The 16446-nt window shown below is 38.6% G+C and overlaps 2 long non-coding RNA genes across 2 annotated transcripts; both read right to left on the reverse strand.

Moving 5' to 3' along the window:
- Positions 1-8593: 8593 nt before the first annotated feature.
- LOC310891273 lies at positions 8594-11138 on the reverse strand. The gene is made up of 3 exons (XR_014577502.1): positions 11053-11138; positions 10845-10970; positions 8594-8663 (listed from the first exon to the last, which is right to left on the reverse strand). It is a non-coding gene; the product is annotated as an uncharacterized lncRNA (long non-coding RNA).
- An 11-nt stretch (positions 11139-11149) lies between these two features.
- Positions 11150-14931, reverse strand: LOC310891274. The gene is made up of 3 exons (XR_014577503.1): positions 14769-14931; positions 12396-12644; positions 11150-11192 (listed from the first exon to the last, which is right to left on the reverse strand). It is a non-coding gene; the product is annotated as an uncharacterized lncRNA (long non-coding RNA).
- Between the last annotated feature and the right edge of the window lie 1515 nt (positions 14932-16446).

Raw genomic sequence — 16446 nt, forward strand, 5'->3', positions numbered from 1 at the left:
TCCTTTCTAACTACCCTCGCATGGCTTCAATTAAGAGTACACTCTCAAGACAAGTGAGAAAGTGTTCCTCTTGCAAAATTAGGCAGGATAGCTGCCAAAGTTTCTAAAGTCATTACAGCAGTGAACGTGGAAAAAGGTAATGTTTAAAGAAGCAGGTAGGTTCAACAACCAAACTAAACACAAAAAGCACCAAAGAAAGTCAGACTAGCAGCACTGAAGATTGTGTTCTGGTAAATACAGTCTATACCATGTATCAGGATGCAAATATAAAAATCAGAAAACAGCCTCTTAACAACTTCAATTTTCATCCCTGCCACTTACTTTATTTGATTACTAAGATTGGATGAGTTATGTTTTAAATGGCATAGAAAATCTGACCAAAATTTGTACAGTACTATCATGATCTACTTAGAAATGACTAGGCAGGGATGTAAGTTGGTACTACTGATATTCAGTGCATCCTGTAGCTTACATCTGTTTCACAGTTTTGATTTGAAAAGTTTATGGAACTTTTGATATTTGGACCATTATTTTATTTGCGTTACAGGAATAAACAACAGTGTTTACGATTTCTTTATATTGCATCATCCAGAAGTCCCATTTAATGATTTGAAACTTAAATTAACTTAAATACTTAATATTAACTTAATATTAATTAAATACTTAATGTTAACGTAAATACTTAAATTAACTTACAGGCAGCTTATATAACATCCAATAAAAGAAAAAATAATCTGAATATTCATGGTCATAGTTTTATGGAATAGATTTTTCCTATTAAAATGAGAAAAAAACTCTCTCACAATGAGTTTGGTGAGTATCAAAAACTGAGTCATCGTTAGCAGACATGCAGAATGCTCTCTTCTACTACTCTTTTTCACACTCTTGGCCTGTATCTTTCTGTATGACTTAAATATGAAACCAAAAATTAAGCTTTTTTTTTTCTTTTTATACTTGGCACTCGTTTCAAGTATCATTCCTGTAGAAAAACTATACAAACCTTCACCAAAACATTACTTCTCCTCTTAGGACTCATTCATTCAATTGCTAACGAGAAATGTTATAGTTTGAAGAATCTCCAAGGTAAGAGAATTAAAAATTTCAAAATTACATAAGCAAAGTTCAGGTATTCAAAGACAGGAAATCAATTGGAGCCTGCTCTGAAACCCACAAGAAAACAAAAACAATGCAAAAATAAAGCGGTATTGTTATAATTTACTATGATGCAATAAAACTGACACACTTAGCTAGTTACTTCAGTAAGCTCAGTGACAGCAATTAATTTAAGAGTCACTTACCTGTTCTTGTACAGCTCTTCATAAATAGTGTATTCCTCTTTCCCTTCTCATTTTGCCGCCTCCGCTACTCACTCCTGAAGACAGACCACTGGACGCAGCAGTACTGAATTTGTAGCTGGTCACATTGCTAGCACACGACAGTACAGAAGTTGGGGGAAACAAGAGAAAAAAAAATTACCAGCCAAATTTTTTTTTCAAGATATTAGAGCTGTTATTAGTCCTAGAATTGAAACCTGCTGATCAGAAAAAAACTAAAGCTGTCTCACAAGTTGCTAAACGCTGGTAAATACTTGATGTTCTAAATAGGAAAAACTTTATTAACAGCAGCAATGAAAAGGACATACATAAGTGCACCGTTCACATGGGAACAATGACTAAGCCAGAAGACCTGAAATAGAAGAGCTGATTTAGATTGTTATTTTCCAGTGCTTCCTTTAAATAGGACTGGTTCTCTGATTCTGCGATGCACGTGTATCTTTTGCAGGGATATAAAAGAACAGCTCACAAAAATACAGAAAGAGTGCACATATGCACACATACACATGGGAAACACTGCCAACAGCTCTGATAGAATAGGGACGCCTTAGACTTGTGTGGCAAGGTAATATGGCCTAAGCTTCAGAAGCAGCTCTGGCTTTCATGTGGCCATCAGCAGGAACAGCAGAGGTGTTTGGGTATGCCAACATTCCAGAAGTCTTTTCAGACATGAATACAGATCCCTTTTGTAAGGCATACAAAGGCGTTTTTCTGGTACTTAAAAAAGCCTAGCTCAAAACCAGAAAGATATCCTAATCCAAGAGCAAATGGGGAAAAAATAACCCAAACCAGAAGTGGAATAGGGAATAACTCTAACAAAAGTACTATGGCAAGAAAATGAAGTATGCCTGGAAAAACCGTGACATCAAAGCTTATCTTGCAGCCAATCAGTCAGTCAGTACAGAAGTGCATTAGATCGCACTGGAAGACACCAGGTCAAACTCCCACAATACTGAGGAGGAGAACTGGTCTAAACTTGTCAAATACTTGACAACAGCCTGCTTAGCACTGTAACTGCATAGAGGAAGACAGATCCCTAAGGCAGATGCTCAGACTTTTCTCTAATCCAAACTGTCAATCCATTAGAATTCTGAAAAAAAGTCTTACATCAAAATAGATCTTCATTCAGACAACTATCGCTTGCCCATAATAGCCCATATTCCTCTTTCTGTTAACACCTGTGAGCTTCAAGGGGGCAAAGACAGTTGTCAGCCTTCAAGCAAGTCTAATCTACAATTGGACTCAGGATATAAAATATATATATATATACACACACACACGCATAGATATATAGCATTGGTGGGCCAGAGATTTACTGAGTATTCCAACTCAACTGTCCAAAGGGACTCTTGCCAGCAGATCAGTGTGGTGCTCCTGCTCCAGAACATGGCACCCAACAGAGACCAGCATCACAAAAAACACTACCACCACTACCTACTCTACAAACAAAAGGTAGGGCACTGCAATAAACTTTGTGAACGAAATCAAAAGCAGTATGAGTTTGCTGTATCTCCTTCCTAAATGGAGAAGTAGAAAGGAGTTCTAGCAAAGACAATTTAGAACAGTTTGAAAAAAACATAATTACAACCCAGCACCTGATTGCACCTGTACCAGAACCTTAAAGCCAGTCGCTTCCACCCCTAAAAAGGTGGTTGTTGTGAAGTCCAACTTTTAGATGCCAAAACAAAGTGTTGAGTTCTTTCTGCAAGCCAAAGAATGCCCATGGTCACCTAAGAATTGCTTGGCAGATGAGCATAGAGTCAACAAAATTCCCTGCTACTGTTCTTTGAAAAGAGCGGCCCCCCTAAAAACCGAGTGCAAAGTCCCTTAACTCAAGCATTATTACCCAAAACACCATTTGCCCAGAAGGAAAAGCCATCAATATTATCTGGAGGATAACTCATTTGACCTAAACCAAGAAAGCAGTATAACACAAAGCAGTCTCCTCAAGAAGAAATTCAATTAATTCTGCTGGATTTTTTTTATTTTAGAGATGAGTTAGCATTTGGCCTCAAATGATCCTAAAGAACACATGGTCTTCATGTGAACTCAAAGCAGACAATTAACTTCATCATGAAAGGAGTATTAAAAAAAAGAATAATAAATCATAAATCTTCCTCCATGTTTTTGCTTAAAAAATAAAGAAAAAAACACATCAATAAACATCCTCCTGAACTGTAACTCACTTCCCCTACTTCACCTTCTAAAGAATGCTTCAGAAAGAATCATCCCATTAGGACAGAGCTTTCAAACTGCAAGCAATTAAATAGCTAAAACTAATAGCTTTTCCCCTAGGGAACATTAGGAGGGACAAATTATTTTGTTATAAGTAAACTGAGTTATAAACCATGAAATATCTGTCAAAGCAAAATTTGTAACGCTACAGATTTAGTTAAACTACAAAATGAGCCATATTTCCTGTAGAAGGAAAAAATTAGGCCTCCAATAGCAAAGATCCTTTCTGTGGATACAGAAAACGTGCCTCGTTTCCCATCTTCGTATCCTACTCAGAAGATAAACTTGGGATAAAAAGTGGTGTATCAGTACTTTTATTCTTGCTCATCTTCCTTCCTTTCATAAAAACAACAATTTTCTCAAAGTTATATTGATCTTCAAACACAATCCAGACTTTGCAGCTGCCTCAAAATACAAAATTTTCATTGGATTTCCCATTCCTTTTACTGAGAACTGTCACCACCTTTCAGGTGCAGACCATACTGAAAAAGGAGATGTCTTTCTTCCTTCAAGTAAGTTTTAAATTAATAGATGTCATACCTTTCAGATGGTTCTGCTCGCTGTTCTGCAGGCAAAGTCTTCTCTCTCATCCCCTGCAAGTTAAGTTTAGTTCAAGACTTAGCTGAATATGTACAGAATACACAAAGTACCAACAACCACTTCATGTGGTTTTTTGTGGTTTTTATTTTATTTATTTATTTTTAATTTTATAGCACTGAATACACCTCACCTACTTAACGTTGTTCCCTAATTCAGCATTGTGGGTACAGTTCAGTTAAATTTTGGGGCTAAAGTAAGCACACTGGTTCACTCAGCATTGAGGACAAACTGATAGAACACTAAATCAAATTTGTCAAATCCTCTAACAAAGAAAGTAATTATTTTAAACAAAATGACAAAAATTGTGTGTGGGGGGGAGAGTTTTCATCAAAACTTGTGTTTACCAACCCCGTAAAAGGGACATACTTTTCTGTTTTCTGTCATTTATGAACAAACAAGGAAAAAAAAAAACTCTACCCCCCTAAAAACTAAGCAGTTGCTGCTACATTCATTTTAGAACTTTACCAAATGGAGATTGTGCTGGCTAAACAATACAGAGATTGAAAGAGTTAAAAGCAATAAGCAACCAGTATTACTGTCCACTTTGATTTCCAGCCTAAGAAGCCCATACACTTAACACGTGGTCATTTGTACACTCAGACTGATACTGGAAACACAGATGTTTTCGCAGAAAGAGATGCCCATTTAATTTTATGGAAAATTTATCAGACTCCATCTACTCCAAAGCAATCAAAACCGATAACTCAGCACATTGTCAGAACTCTCACTTGGAGCACATAGCTCACCTGGAATAGTTTACACAGAACACGAGCATGTTTCATCAGTGACAGCTTTGTGTACATGAGAATATAAAAGGAAAACATTTCTGTCTTTTAATATTCTTTCACTGAGAACAGGATGACTCAATAGCACATCATGACATCGTGAAAACAACCACAAGACACTGAGTGTTCCAAAAACAGAATTAAATCCATAAAAGCTCAATCTATTTCACAATGGTTCCCACTGCCTTAAAGCTCGCCTCAAACATACTATCAGTACTTTTTGCAAAGATAGGATAACAATTGGTTTGAGAAACATTCCAAGACTGGAAAAAAAAAACAGGCACATAAGGACTCAAAAATGTACTCACTTGGTACTTTGTGTCTACTCTCTGGCAAATTTTGCTGGACTGAGTAGTTGAAGTCGGTGATGGTTCAGAATACCGCGTATAACGCATCGGTTGACAGTTTACCGTTGGTGTCACAAGTCTCTTAACAGGTGGAGGCTGGAATGCATTCTGGGATTCCAGCTTTGAAAGGGAAACAGCAATCAATTTATCCTTACGTCCACCCAAATTAATTCCAATATTTATTGATGAAAACAAATTACAGAACTATAAACCTCCCCCCATCGGTCTTGGCACTCAGTGAATACAATTTGAAAATTCTGAAGACCGTTCAACTTGTAGAGGGAAATCACCAGAAAACCAGTAACGAAATCCATAAAGCTATATATAAGTAGCCAAAGTCTGACTGAATTCCATTTCAAAATTTGGCAGTTAGCTTCATAGACAAAATAATTCATGCTACCATAATTAAAATAACCCATGTTCCTAGAATATGCTCCTATCTTTTCCTCTGCCCACACTGTGATTTTTTTTTTTTAGTAGCTTAATTCATTAATTTAACATTTGAAGTGTTAAGCAACTAATTATACAGGCTTCTGGGCTTCACATTCCCTACATTTTCCCTCTTCAAAGTTACACAAACAATAGAACACACTCAAAAAAACCAACTTGTCAGTCTTACAATAATCTCATTCATTAAAATATGATCCAATGCTTTACATGTACATTAGATGCACTTCAAGTAGTGGGTTTGACTTCCCTTTTCAAAGCATTTTCACAGACCAGAGTTAATTTTTAACACAGACCACTGCGTGTTCTGCAAAACTGACTTAACTGAACTGTCAGACAGAAAACAAACCCTAAAGGCTACAAGATTTACCGATGGCTCCGCCTGCGGTCTTAAGGATCAGAAAATACAGTCTTAGGAAGCATGCTATTGTTCAAATCAATACCAACAGGAAATTTTTGTTTACGCTGCAGCTTTAATTTCACAGTATCTCCCAGCTCTTAGTAATAGAATTCACACTCTCTCTAAAGTATATAAAAATACATCTTTCTAAAAAATATTACATTCAGTTTGAAACCTTGAATAAGACATGTTTTATGTAAGTTCACAAATCTACTTCGAGTGAACGATGGTTCATTGCTGGTTTTAAAGGTAAAAAAGAAAAATATTAATTCCCCCAGTTAGGCATTCAATACACCAAGAGCTATTCTGCCTGGTACAGTTCCTTGAAATAAGAAAAATACCACATCACTGCTACCCACTGCAGAAGTTTAGCCCGAGTGCACAAGTGTTCCGTCAACCGCATGTTCACTTTAGCAGGAAAACACACGATCGTCTCCTCAGCAAATAATTGCTTCTCATCACGGGCTACCCTTCTCCCGCCACCATTATGAATTCTAGTATTATGAATAGACAATCTATCTCCTTTCACCCACTGACAGCTGCGTGCAACATTCATTTAGTGGCTGACAATTTCAGGCTCTCTGTTGCAAATCTGGCAGATCTTTCTTAATGCCTTATCACAGGTGTATTGCTATAATATAACTGAGAATTCACACCAGATTTGGTTTTAGTTATTTGGATAATATTTATGATATACTTCACTTCTCCATGCCCTTGTAATTTGGCAGATGGTGAAAAGATGGTCCAGGAAATCTGAGATGTTTGTAAACTCTGAAGTGATTGTAAACTTAATTATACATCCATCCAATCAAGGAATTAGCACAGAAACTTCTTGAGACACTGTCCCTTTTCTCATTAGAACAGAAGATGAAAAGTTTGCACATCTTGTTATTTCCTTCAGTCACCTGATCTTCAAGTGGTCATTTAAGGGTTTTGTAATTTAATAAGCCCAAGGATACCCCTAACTAAAGTCATCAAAAAAAGATGACTAGTTTTCATTTTTTAAAGAAAATGAAAGGAAATCATGCTTTACCACACCATTATCACCAGTTCTGTGCTACCTCCAAATAGGAATTTAGGAGCGTAAGATTTATAGCGTCGGAAAAGAAAAAGAAAAAAAAAAACCTCTACCCCCCTAAAAACTAAGCAGTTGCTGCTACATTCATTTTAGAACTTTACCAAATGGAGATTGTGCTGGCTAAACAATACAGAGATTGAAAGAGTTAAAAGCAATAAGCAACCAGTATTACTGTCCACTTTGATTTCCAGCCTAAGAAGCCCATACACTTAACAAGTGGTCATTTGTACACTCAGACTGATACTGGAAACACAGATGTTTTCGCAGAAAGAGATGCCCATTTAATTTTATGGAAAATTTATCAGACTCCAACGATGGTTCATCGCTGGTTTTAAAGGTAAAAATGAAAAATATTAATTCCCCCAGTTAGGCATTTAATACACCAAGAGCTATTCTGCCTGGTACAGTTTTGCAATTTAATGATACCCCTAACTAAAGTCATCAAAAAAAGATGACTAGTTTTCATTTTTTAAACAAAATGAAAGGAAATCATGCTTTACCACAGCATTCTCACCAGTTCTGTGCTACCTCCAAATAGGAATTTAGGAGCGTAAGATTTATAGCGTCGGAAATTAACAATTTTCCTCCTCTTTACTTTGAATGGTGATAAAAAGCACAAAAACTAGTTTTCTGTGCCCGAATGAACACGGAAGTCTGTACAAAGTCTATATGACCACTCAGTCAGTATTTTTCTATTTGTGATCATTTCTTCAAGAGCAAACTTGCCTCAACAGGAATTTTAATATGCAGCTTCACCCCAAGTTGGGGGACAAGATAAAACGACTTGGTGTGTTCTAGAGTTGGTGCTCTCAACTTACAAAGATAACATAATTCTTAACCTGAGTAATCTTCACAGCCCATCATCTACTGTGGATACATGCCAATATTAACTTGATTTGATGTCTATGTTGTCACTGAGGTTTGAGAAAATTTTTCTAATAGTGATAAAGCATTGAAAAAGTTATCTACCTCAGCTTAAGACATTATTGGTTCTTACCTTTCTTCGTTTGGACTGGAAGTCAGTAATATCCGGTTTATCTATGTCCGGAGGCTGAGGAAAAAACAAAGCATAACTATTAGAGGGCAATTTTTTTCTCCTGAGAGAGAGGGTTCCCTGCAACAAAAATGTGGGGGTTCATGGTCAACTTACACAACACAGCAGCAAAACAGATGCCATTCTTTTAGCATCCTGTTGAAAAAACAGCGCAATAAATTAAACCGGCCACAACGTAAGGAAGAATAGTTTTATCTTTATCCTTTGATGGCACATTTACTAAGTTTTATAAACACATGAAGCAAAAACAGATTAAAAGAAGTGCTATTTACCAACAAAGGGCTTGACAGCTTCTCCATTGCCTCCAAGATGCGCCGTGCTGAGGTACTTAACGTAGCGCGGGACCACACAGTTTCTTGTCTAGCTTTCGCTCTCCTTTGTGCCTGAAAAATTAGCATTTTAAGTGTTACAATGGTCAATTCTGAGCTAAAGAGGCATGTATTTTACGTCCCAAGGCTACACTGATGATACAATCAATATATTCTGATGACAGAGAAAAATGCAGTCACTGGGAGTTCAAGCCATAAAGAAGAGAATACATTCGGAGTTTAATGAAGTTTACCTTGGGCCTCAGTGCATCTTGCACGTGCTTGTTGCACGAGCAATAAAAGAACTCCGTACTTGTAAAAGGTCAAGACGGATGATGCTAGGACTGCTAAGGCCTCCGAAGCAGTAATCAGGGAAACAGAACTCAAGAAAAGGCTTGTGGTACAGAAAGCATTTTCAGTAACAACACAGACCTCAGAGTTTCACGATGGTCTAAGTGTACCATCTTAAAATCAGTGTATACAATCATAACCAGGAACTAGTTTTACTTCTCTCTTGCTTCCTCCCTTCCCCCAAGATTAAAGTTGGCTGCAAATCTTTGTCTTAAAAGATAAAGATCTGATTTAAACTGTAACAGATCTAAACATTACACTGAAAAAGTAAACTGTTTATTTGCACCACCCAACTTCAAATATCAGTCGAAAACTTCCTTTGGTGTGACTTTTTTTCTTCCCAGGTTAAACCCCTCATATAACCACACTGTGCTTATCACACGATGTGAAGACAGGAAGCAGACCACGCAGCATGTAAAAACACAAGTGAGACTCACAGAACCACAGAATGGTTAAGGTTGGAAGTGACCTCTAGAGATCGCCTGGTCTACCCCCCCGCTCGAGCAGGGCCACCCCGAGCAGGTTGCCCAGGACCATGTCAAGTCAGCTCTTGAAGACCTCCAAAGAGGGAGACTCCACAGCCTCTCTGGGCAACCCGTGCCAGGGCTCCATCAGCCGCACAGTGCAAAAGCATTTCCTGATGCTCAGACAGAGCCTCACGTTTCAGTTTGTGCCTGTTGCCTCTTGACCTGGCACTGGGCACCGCTGAAAACACAATGGCTCTCTATGCTCTTTGCACCATCCATTCAGGTATTTATATACACCAATAAGATCCCCCCAAACCTCCTCTCCTCCATGCTAAACAGGCCCAGCAGTCCCTGCCTCTCCTCAGAGGAGAGGTGCTCCCAGTCCCTTGATCTTCTTGGTGGCCCTTCGCTGGACTCTCTAGTACCTTGCTGTCATTCACAGCAAGCAGCAAGAAGCAAGCTACTCTCTCCTTTAAAAGCCTAGTATTTTGGTTCCTCTTTTTACCATAATGCAGTAATATTGTAAAAAACAAAAATAGCCGACCAAAGAGGGTTCCCAGCTTTGCACCACAAGGTTTCAAGGTTTCCCGTAAGTGAGGTACTTGTACTGCCCTTTTTCCGTTGCACAAATGGACTGTCAGAACAGAGCCAGCAAACCCGCGTTTTCATTTTCTTCAAATTCCTTTTGATTTATCGATAAAAGTCACTTTCATTTAAATACATTCCTACCAAACCTGATTTGACTTTCCTTTTCGATTCAGCTCTAGCTAATCAGAGTTGTCAGCAGTTTTTATTTGCTATTTCCAAGAACTCTTGGGGGCAAATAACTCTCTCCAAGAACTATATGAATCGTTCAAAACAGAAAGCATGTTACTGCTTATCTTGGGACTGCATTTAGTCCTGCATGCCTCTGTGTACCAGAAGAACAAAGGATCAGCAAAGTTGATTTTAGATATTTTCAAAGACTGCAGGTTTATACAACATATCCATAGCATGAATGTAGGCATGCTTGGAAAAGAAGATCCACAGATAAATATTAGCCATGTTTATCTACTGTAGCTTTTGCTACCATAAACACAAGTTTTCAAAGTTATGCTGTCATTGGCTTTTTTGCATCAAGTTATTTTAACGTAATGTAGTCAGAGGCAGACAATGGCACTTAAATGGAATTTTTTGAAAGACCTAACAACAGAGGAAACCCCAACTACCAACAACTAGCCCAAACTGTCATTCTTGTTCTTTCTGACAAGTATTACCTGTGGTAAAAACTGTCATTAAAGAATTTAAACAGAAATCAATCTCAGACGTCTATTTTTGTAGACCAAGAGGGCAGAAGAGCAACTGTTACCACATATTCAGCTCCCTGCTCAAAGCTCCTTTGGCAGTGCTGCTTTTTTTATTTCCATCACTATTTCCCACTACACTACTTTTCTCATACCTGATAAGGTTCCGTCTTTGGCTGCCTTGATCTTACAGCTGCACCACCGGCATAGGCCGTCTTTCCGGGGTAAAATGGAGAAAACCCAAGCTGGTTTTGCTTAAAAACAGACGTGCTTCCACGTACCTACGGAAACACAGTATGAGAAGTGGATAGAAAAACAGGTACACATTCAAACTGATTAAAAGAAATACTGTGCAGTACTTACAGGACACAGTCCTCCAAAAACAAATAAACTGAATGCAGGTTTCTTAGAGCTAGCTGCAGAATGCTGCGAGAGGGAATGAGTTCTTTCATCTTGTGTGGGCCAGAGCAGTGACGATGAAGTATTTTTTAAAACTGCAACATCTGCCAAAATGACGTATGCTAGATGTAAATGCCTCTCGTACGTACAGAACTTTAACAATAAAGATCACACTAATTCAAGTTCTTCAATACAGAAAAATAAGCATGACTTCAGCTTCTTTAAATAGATCAACTTCACGTACAGACTGAAAACCAAGTATCACCTACAAACTTGAAAACTGTTCACAGAGCTGCAAGTAGTTTTCACCAATCTTACCAAGTTAATACTGTGCTTCCAATGCAGATTTTTTTTTCCTTCAGGCTAAGATAAAAGAGGACCGCATAAACATCAGTGCATTTGTACGGACAAAGCTTTTTTCTGTGTTGGTAAAAGGCTGGAGGCCAGCACAGATCATAATCGCACAGGTTTTAAACCTGGAAGATTCCCCAAAGGCTGCTCTAAGAGTTAACGATCTTCTGCCCATGTATGTTTTACGAAGACACACCAGAAAGTTCTAGTGCACTCAGGTTATATTGCTAAAGCCCAGCAACTCTACTCTCAGCTGTACAAAAGTTCTCTGGAAAACCTGCTGAGCACACGTCAGTCCCTGTCTATATGGGGGACTAGAAAAAGCTGCAAACCTGCTGTTCGCCCTTTCAGCGAGAAGACCTACGTACCAACCTACATCGACACGATGCTTATTTTTTATTTTAAAATGGTGTGCTTTCCTCAATGAATTTGGCAAAAGACATGAAAGTATTGACAGCTGAAGCCTTCTACCAAGAAAGGTCAAAAAACAGCCTATAGCTTATGTCAGAGTAGTTTCTTTATCTTCTCTTGCTGAAACACAGGAAAACATCTCGTGTTCCTATTTGTCACCTGCACTTATTCACATTTAACCAGCTGTCTGTTAGATATTCTGAGTCACTCTTCCTTCTAGACAATCAGCCTAGTTGTCAAGCTACGGCAAGTCAGCCTGATTTCCTACCGTCCCAGTTCAAAATTTACATATAACCTAGCTGAACGTGTATATTTCAGCATTGACTCTTTCTAATATCAGGGTATCATAAACGTATTCCAAAGCACGCTTCTATTAAAAAGGTGATAGGATTATATACTTCTAAAACACTAAAAATTCAATTTAATTCTCGCATCCAAAGTTGACATTCACCTATTTTATTTACTAAGGTGATGTGGAATATTAAAGAATGCAAGGTACTTCACATTAAAAAAAAAGTCAATTAAACAGAGAACACAAAAATCACCTTCATCAGATGCTCTAGAGGAGGAATCACTGGTTGTTGAGATGTTATCATCGTCTTGTTGAGAGGTAGAATCTTCTATTTCTTTTATGAAGGACAGCCTAGGACTGCCAATGCCAAATATAGAAGATGTCGAGGGCTGACAAGGTGGGACAGGAGAATCCAGCATGGTATAATTCAGACGGCTCCGATGAAGAGAGGGCCTTGTTAACACAACTGGGAAGTTCAGTGCTGATCTACTTGTGGATGGTTCTAGACAAGAACAGGGAGATAATTAGCTTTGCTATAGACAAGCTCACAGAAGCCAAAACCTGTTTCCTATCGACAGCCATGCTATTGCCAAGTTCTAAGCGCAAAAAGAGAGAAGCCAAATTTAACTTCTTCCTCACCCAGATACGGTTGCATTTAACTGTCTGGCTACAACAACAACACTGCTTGCGATACACAGTATTAATGTTGCATCCAGAAGTAGTTAACTATGAGGATTTACAACACCACATTCTGACCCCGTGCTCAAATGCTCTAACGCTGACTTGGCCGTTCACTAAATCAAACATATATACTCCTTCTCCCATGTACAGCTTGCAATAAGCTTTACAAAATTTGAGATTACACGGTAAATTACAGATAACACTGCAGCTTCCATAATATTGGAACAAAGGTTATATTAATCTGAATACACAACATGAAAATGAACGTTTGCAGTACTTTTTTCCCAAGTTCTTCCATATCAGCTCACGTTAGAGGCAAAACATCATCTCCTACCCATTAACTATTGGGATTTTGACCCAAGGGACAAGGATGTTGACCCAAGTAACCAGATGAGCATTTTTCCCTCTTGAAGCAAAGGGTCTGCAAACAATGCCAGTGGCCTGGAATAGGTGGCCTTGAAGTCTATCTTGCTAAATGAATGGAACTATTCATGGGTATTTTGCCTGATGAAAGCCTACTGTCTCTCCCAGGAATCTGGGCAATTCAAATGACTTTGAGCCACTATCCTCTTGATACTTGAACTGAAGCTTAAACTAGTTAGTTCAATCTTCATAACCACTGCAGTACCACTAATTAGCTCTCCAAACCATGAGCAGATTTTTAGGACAGCACCGTTTGAGATACAGAAAGGTATTCAGGCGGAAGGCCACCCAATATAGGCTCCAGCACACTGATACCTCAGAACTGAAGAAACACATTGGTTTCAAAATGTAGTAATAATTAAAAAAAAAAATCTTATTCTTAAGCATAGTAAGCAACACCCACGGACAGCAACATAAGCTGCAAAAGGTTCCAGGGTGTCCACCTGCTCCTGATCTCCTGGAGTTAGCAAGCTTGCAGTGCAGCTGTTCTTACTGAAAGCTCCTTTCACGCAGTTACATAGGAAAGCCAACATGTGTTCCTCAGTCACGAAGACCTTCTCTATTCTTTTCTCCAAACTCATTCCCAAGCTACAGCTACACAGAAAGCCATCAATCTCCTTGTTTACAATTAGATGAGATTGGAGGCAAAGATATTTCCTCCTTATTTTTTGATTCTGCCAACAACAGAAGCAACTGACTTTCCACATTATCTATGGTTACCTACGCACGCTCAGACAAAACTTCTTCACTTATTAAAAGCTGACTTCCCCAAAACAGCTAATTTAAGAGAAACTCAAATAAGAATAGATGCAAATTTATACAACAGGACTACAGGAACAGTGAGAGGCACTGGATATAAGACAAATTAATCTTTCATGAGGTAAAGGAGTTGCAAACCTCGTTGCCAACGGTCCAAATACCTTCTCAAAGACACCCCCTCCCCCCGCGTAGACCTTAAAGTTATTGAATATTTTAAGGATAATAATCTCATAAACCACATCCGTGCACAAGTTCCCCAGTTCACCATCAAGTTAACGAGGAACTTTACTAAATTGATCAAAGCCCAAAACAAAAAAAAAACAAAACAAAACAAACAAAGTCGGGACACGAGACGGAATTTTCCTCTGCCATTCTAGCATCTAGTCTTTTGTTTCGAAGACTGCAAAACAAATTAATTTTTTTAATTGCCTTAGGCAATTAGACAGATTTTCATTCCATATCTTTTAAAAGATGGAAAATGCAACCCAGCACACTTGCAAATGACTTATTTTCAGCATTTAGCACCTGGCTAATAGAGTACCTAAAGTTAACTGATGCCTTCCAAGAGCATAAGATGTATGCTTCGTAACTGTGTATACAGTTTAAAGCTAAGACGGTTTCACAAACAGTTGTTTTGACTTTTTTTGTTTTTTTTTCATTCTGTCAAAACCCTCATTCCAATTTCCTTTTGAAATTCAGATTCAAAACTAGAAATCTGTGAATAAATACAGATGGCCAGAATTCCAAATGATTTTTCACATACCTCGTCTACTAATTCCTGCTGGTTCAGGCGTGAATCTCTCATCGATTATGGTATCTTCATCTGAATAATCGTGGTGATAGTTTACCGGAGTCTCCTCCTGGTTTGCAGATTCATTTCTGTCTACACACTCCTCCTCACGCTTATTGAAATACTTCTGCAGCCAGGCCGGTACAATATTTTTCACCGTTTCTGTCATTCTGCTAATTATTCCCTGCTTGAAAGAAAAAACACTTGTTTAATTACAGAAACGCAGTCAACAGCATATGCTGCGATACCACCTTCCACGGACCTTGAAGACAGATATTATACAGCAAATATTCAGAAGACGACGACGAGGTTGATCCCTGGCATAGGATCGCTACACTTCTGGTAAACCTAAAATTCACCTAAGATTGATTTACAACTACCTATCACTTTCTGCACTTCCAAGTGACCTTGGCAAGGTTCAAAGTTTTGAAACCTCTGCCAAAATTCACCAGCAGGTCGTCAATCTGCAAGGCTATCAGGAAACTCTACGCCTGAACAGCTCCTGACCTACAGACTTGTTCCAGGACTCTTCCTCTTCGCACCCTCCCGTGAAAACCAACTAAACCAGAAGTTCAGCAATTATCTACTGCGACAGTCAGGACCATACTACCCATTAAAATCAGTGAATCTAAATATTTTCAATTTTAGTAATGCTGAATTGCAGTGACTATACGCACAAAAAACAGTTCTGCTCTCAACAGTCAGGCTAACCCAGAAGATGTCCTGCAAGAAACACAGCTATAGCTATAGCACCAGCACCTCCTCTTGCAAGAGCCTTCTAAAGCTGTTGCTGTATTTTGTAGAAGACTGACTCTGCGGCATACATCGGGTACGATCGGAGAATTCCCACCTGACCGAAAGCCCCAGGAACTACGGTTAAATAAAAGATAAATTAATATAAATGAATATAATTAATAATAAAAATTAATAATAAAAATTAATATCCAGAAAGCTGACAATCATGAGCTAGGCATCCTGCTAATCATCCCTCCTGCAGGCAGGGGGAAAAAAAAAAGGTAAATTAGATCCAGGACTAGTTCCCAGGAACTTTGAAGCTGCTAACTATACTGTCTACAGTGCCCAGGCACCTTCAGAGCTTAATGGTAAGAGACAGAGGGTTTGGTGGGCTGTAATTAGGATCACAAGCACACAAAACACATCTATTTAAGTATTTCTAAGAATCGACTTATCGACTAAAGTTGTAGGGGGAAGGATGAGAAAAACAGCGGGGTAGGGATCAGAACCAGAGGTATAACCTCACAAAATCGCATCGGTCGCTTTCGTGCCTCCCCAACTGCATCACTGAGAGACAATTAACATTAAGCCACAGAACCTTCTGCAGAGTGGACATGATATTGAAGATAAACTGAAATTAATTGACAAATGCTCTAAGCAAGCTATCTGCTCAAAGCTCGTCCTTTTACGTTATGAACATTTGCACGATTCGTCTGGTTACAAAGCTAACTGCTATAATAAATGCACACATGTAACACCTATCAGTTTGTCTATTTATCAAATCATTAAAATTCTTCCCCGATAAGTTACTGTTAATTTGATCTGCGCTGGATGTGCAGCAGCCATTCTCTGTGCAGAATCCCCCAGATATCCCCACGCACGTGTTTGCTCTGGCACACTCTTTAAATAAACCTAC

This window comes from Anser anser, assembly GCF_964211835.1.
Source record: "Anser anser genome assembly, contig: HAP1_SCAFFOLD_60, whole genome shotgun sequence".
NCBI classification, from domain to species: domain Eukaryota; kingdom Metazoa; phylum Chordata; class Aves; order Anseriformes; family Anatidae; genus Anser; species Anser anser.